Raw genomic sequence first — 6,000 nt, 5'->3', positions numbered from 1 at the left:
AAGACAGGGAGGAAAGAAAAAAGGGAGACAGGGAGGAAAGAAAGAAGGAAGAGAAGACCACAAAACAATCAGGAAAAAAATTAATAAAATGACAGGAGTAAGTCCTTACTTATCAATAACAACATTGAATGTAAATAGCATAAACTCTCCAATCAAAAGTTATAGAGCAGCTGAATGAATAGAAAAACAAGACCCAATGATCTGTTGCCCACAAGAAACACACTTCACCTAGAAAGACACACATAGACTGAAAATAAAGGGATGGAAACAGATATTCCATGCAAATGGAAAATAAACAAGAGCAAGAGTACCTATACTTATATCAGACAAAATAGATTTCAAGACAAAAATCAATGAGAAAATACAAAGAAGGTCATTATATAATGATAAAGGGGTCAATTTAGCAATTTTAAATATATGTGCACCCAACACTAGAGCACCCAGATATAGAAAGCAAGTAATAGCCAAAGCTATCCTGGGCAAAAAGAATAAAACCAGAGGAATCATATTACCTGACTTCAAATTATACTACAGAGCTATAGTAACCAAAACAGCATGGTACCGGCATAAAAACAGACACATAGAACAATGGAACACAATAGAGAATGCAGAAACAAATCCATACATCTACAGTAAACTCACTTTAGACAAAGGTGCCAAAAGCATACATTGGGGAAAGGACAGTCTCATGGTGCTGTGAAAATTGGATATCCATATGCAGAAGACTGAAACTAGACCCCTATCTCTCACTGTATGCCAAAATCAAATCAAAATGGATTAAAGACTTAAATCTAAGACCTCAAACCATGAAACTACTACAAGAAAACATTGGGAAAATCTCCAGGACATTGGACTGGGCAAAGATTTCTTGTATAATACCCCACAAGCACAGGCAACCAAAGCAAAAAATGGGCAAATGGGATCACATCAAGTTAAAAAGCTTTTGCACAGCAAAGGAAACTATTAACTAAGTGAAGAGACAACCCACAGAATGGGAGAAAATATTTGCAGACTATCTGACAAAGAATTAATAACCAGAATATATAAGGAGTTCAAACAACTCTATAGGAAAAAATTCTAATAATACGATTGTTTAAATGGGCAAAAGATTTGAGCAGACATTTCTCAAAGAAAAAAAAGATGTAGAGATGGAAAACAGGTTTATGAAAAGGTGCTCAACACCACTGATCATCAGAGAAATGCAAATCAAAACTACTGTGAGATATTATCTCACTCCAGTTAAAATGGCTTTTATCCAAAAGTCAGACAATAATAAATGCTAGAGAAAATGTGGAGAAAAGGCAACCCACACACACTGTTGGTGGGAATGTAAATTAGTACAACCACTGTGGAGAACAGTTTGAAGGTTCCTCAAAAAACTAAAAATTGAGCTACCATGTGGTTCAGCAATTGCACTATATATCCTAACAGGGTATATACTCAAAAGAAAGGAAATCAGTATATCAGAGAGGTATCTGTACTCTCAGGTTTACGGTAGCACTATTCACAATAGCCAAGATTTGGAAGCAACCTAAGTGTCCATCAACAGACAAATGGATAAAGAAAATGTAGTACATGCACACAGTGGAGTACTATTTAGCCATTAAAAATAATGAGATCCTGTCATTTGTATCAACACAGATAGAACTGAAGATCATTATGTTAAATGAAATAAGCCAGGCATAGAAAGACAAAATTCACTTGTTCTCACTTATTTGTGGGAATCTAAAAATCAAATCAATTGAATTCATGGAGATAGAGAGTAGAAGGATGGTTACCAGAGGATGGGAAGGGTAGTGAGGGTGTCGGGGGAGGGGAAGTGGGGATGGTTAATGGGTACAAGAAACAGTTACAAAGAATGAACAAGATCTAGCATTTGGTAACACAACAGGGTGACTACCGTCAATAATAATGTAATTGTACATTTTTAAATAACTGAAAAAGTATAATTAGATTGTAACACAAAGGATACATGCTTGAAGGGATGGATACCCCATTTACCCTTATATGATTATTACACATTGTATGCCTGTGTCAAAATATCCCATATACCCCATAAATATATATACCTACTATGTGCCCACAAAAATTAAAAATTAAAAAAAAACAAGTGAATTGGGTAAATGTAAATGAAATAAAAGTCTATAAACTTCAAAAATAATTATGTTTTATAAAACATGTCTACTAAAAATTGTTTCAAAAATCTTTTTTTGTAACTTGAAATCTTTTTTTTTTTTAAGACAGAGTCTTGCTCTGTCTCCCAGGCTGGAGTGCAGTGGCACAACCTCAGTTCGCTGCAACCTCTGCCACCTCCGGGGTTCAAGCAATTCTCCTGTCTCAGCCTCCTGAGTAGATGGGACTACAGGCTCATGCCACCACGCCTGACTAATTTTTGTATTTTTACTAGAGACGCCGTTTCACCATTTTGGGCTGGTCTCAAACTCCTGACCTCAAGTGATCCACCTGCCTCGGCTTCCCAAAGTACTGAGATTACAGGCATGAGATACCACGCCTGGCCGGTAACTTGAAATCTTAAAGTTATATTATGTTCCATTAAGTAATAAATATTCATTAAATATTGAAGCCATTTCTGAGTAAGTTAAAACATTAAAACATTAATTGCTGAACATAAGATTAAAGTATGTATACTTTGGCATCTTGTTTTTATACACTATAGAGAAGCTAAATATATTTGGGTCTGCTAATAAACATGAAATATTATATATGACATGGTGTTTATTTACAAAACGCTGATACAAAACTGTTTATAATGCTTACTAGTTTTCACTAGAAATTAAGGTTACTAAGAATTTAAAATTCTAATTAACGTGTGCAATTAAAACTTCTAGAAATAATAAGGGCAACAACTGTATATGTGAAGGAAGTAAGGCATGTTTTATCAAGGAAGTTGTAACTATAAGGGTGTATTTTCATTAAGGGGAAAAAAGAATAATTTTTGTCCTAAATTAGAGTGATTAATTGTTTCACAGCGGGAGAGAGGAAGAGTATAGGACAAACTAAATTGATATAAGAAAGGTATAGACAGTTTAAAATTTGAAAAAGGAATTTCATGTGTTGTCAAGCTCACTAAAATTGAATGAATTTATTAGACAGGTTTTTAAAAATTAGCTTTAATATCAAAAGTAGGCCGGGCGCGGTGGCTCAAGCCTGTAATCCCAGCACTTTGGGAGGCCGAGACGGGTGGATCACGAGGTCAGGAGATCGAGACCATCCTGGCTAACACGGTGAAACCCCGTCTCTACTAAAAAATACAAAAAACTAGCCGGGCGAGGTGGCGGGCGCCTGTAGTCCCAGCTATTCCGGAGGCTGAGGCAGGAGAATGGCGTGAACCCGGGAGGCGGAGCTTGCAGTGAGCTGAGATCCGGCCACTGTACTCCAGCCTGGGCGACAGAGCGAGACTCCGTCTCAAAAAAAAAAAAAAAAAAAAAAAAATCAAAAGTACATTGATATAAAGCTAGACACTGGCTTTTTTTTCTGTTGAAAGAACAAAGTTTTCCTGGTGAAAGGTTTCTCTTATCTTTTAAGTGATCTACCTTACAAGGATTTGTGTTTTATCAAGATAATTTCTTGTGCTTCGTGTTGTCTTTTACTAGGTCTTTGTTTTTACACACACACACACACACACACACACACATATATATGAGTCTTCTCAATATTAAAAGAGCTAAGTTTTTTTTACAGCTATATAACCTTTCTGTATTTGCCTCTCATTGTTTCATAATGACCAACAATCCTATTTAATCAAATGTTTTAGACCTTTTGATATTTTTTACAAACTTCCCAAACGAAACTTCTAAATTAAGTCTTTTTGACCTAGAACTAACTTTAGCACATGCCAGAGGACCCCTGTAATGTCTGAAAAGCTCTGTGCATGATTTTTGATAGTAGACTGTAGCCATATTTGTTGCTTTTTGAGTGTTATTGTCTATTTGTAGACTGGACTGAATTTTGAATTCATCTTTATTCCTCCAATCCAATTTTTTCCCATTTTTCAGACTTGAAATCACTCAGAACAAGACGTGCTCTGTTCCTGAAACCCCGCCAGACAGTTATAGACAACTTGATGTGACTTCTGAGGACAACCCTTATGCCTGATATGTGGACCACTCAGGGAGATCATTGAAACCCTCAGTGCCATAACCAGAGACATTCAAACTGCAAACCAGAAAAATATGTTTCAAGCTCAAATCTAGAAATCTTGCTAACTAAATTTCCTCTGGACTCAGACTGAATTTACAGTTTGCTCTGGTCATTGACCTGTGGTTTTCTTTTGTTTCTCTAGAAATGTTAGTTGGGTTGGTTTGTGAGGACCTTGGCTAAGGAACATACTGCAGTCTCTCGGTATTATCCTCCTGGTAGTCATCATAATCTCCCTGGTGAACTATATTCACTTGAGGGTCTTAAATGTGTGTTCACAGTCATCAACGGTATGCCAGATGGTCTCACTGTAATAAGAGCAACAAAAATGAGATGAACAACAAAAGGAATCTCTCCTCAATGAGCTTGATGTTGTGACTTAGGAGTTTCACACCGAGACAAGGACAACTTAGCCATGATGGTCACAGAGAGTGGAGCTTCCGCCCAAGTTTTAGTGAAGAGGCTGATCAAAAAGGATGAATTCTTTTTTTAAATTCTAATTGGGAGGCCATTAGACTGCAGTGGCTCTGGCACCTGTGTGAACAAACCAAAGCCCAATGTAAATAGTAAATTTAAACTAGAAAATATATCAATCAAAAAAATCATCAATTAATCCGTAACTAGGGACTTTCCACTCTAACCAATAAAAATTGTTTTATTTGTCCTACTTCTGCAAACACGATGAAAGTTTCCTTTCTTGCCCCTCCCAGCAGAATGTTTGCAGTCTGATACTGCCCTGATTCATGAATCGCTGAATATTCAAATAAACCCTTTAAAATTTAAATGTACTTAAGTTTTTCTTTTATCACACCTGACACCAAAAGCATGATTCAAAAAGAAAAAATTAACAAATTCGACTTCAAAATCAAAACTTTCACTCTGCAAAAGACTCTGTTAAAAGAATAAAAGACAAGTTAGCCCCGGGGAGAAAATATTTGCAAGCCACATATCCAACAGGGGACTCGGATCTAGAATATATAAACAAGTGTCAAAACTCACCAATAAACAGCAAACATGACCAGACATTTTACTAAGGAGGCTATACAGATGCTAATAAGCACGTGCTTTATCTTCAGAAAACTGCCTTTACCTGCTCTTCCCACCAATGTCTAGCAAAACTTGTCAGGTGTCTAGAGGCAATCCCCACTCCTTCTTACCTCCCTTTTCCTCACCCCCAGCCCCATCTTCTTATGCACTTTCTCATATTTTCAAACTGTGCCCTGCTCCCCACCTCCACCCTCTCACAGAATATGAGGCAACCTGACTTCCCTGATTTGGTTCTCAGAGGTTCTCTCTGTTCCCAAATTAGCACTCCCATCTACTCCATGCTGTGGACCTTATCTTGGTATCCGGAGGAAGGCAATCCTGGGGCAGTTAAATCCTACCAAATCCGGCCAAGCCACTGAGAAGCGAAGCAAGTTGATAAAGGAAGAGAAGCTTTCAGGTCTGTGGGAGAGGGATAAACACAGCTGGGTGCAGTCAGAAGGCTCTTTCTGATGCTCCCCTCATCATGCCACAGAGGCCACCGGTTTCTTTCCGGTCTCTTGTTCTCAGACCAGCAAGAGAAGATGGACTAACCTGAGGTTTTCTCTTCCCTAAGCAGCGAAAAGCCTTTGCCTTTCAAATCAGTGCCAAATGTGCCGGTTAATGGCAAGCAAACTAACCTCTAGTTATTTCACAGGCAAATATGGTAAAAGTGAGGCAAGTAGGGCTGATTAAGGGGCAGGACAAATGACCTAGCACAGAGGGGTCAAAAATTGGGGTGCACGTGTAATCCATAGGGACAGATAAACCCGGGATTAAAACAGTGGAGGGCGGAGGCTTTCAGGATCCTTTGAAACT

The sequence above is a fragment of the Macaca fascicularis genome, chromosome X (genome assembly GCF_037993035.2).
Source record: "Macaca fascicularis isolate 582-1 chromosome X, T2T-MFA8v1.1".
NCBI classification, from domain to species: Eukaryota; Metazoa; Chordata; class Mammalia; order Primates; family Cercopithecidae; genus Macaca; species Macaca fascicularis.
Note: the sequence above shows the minus strand (reverse complement) of the source record.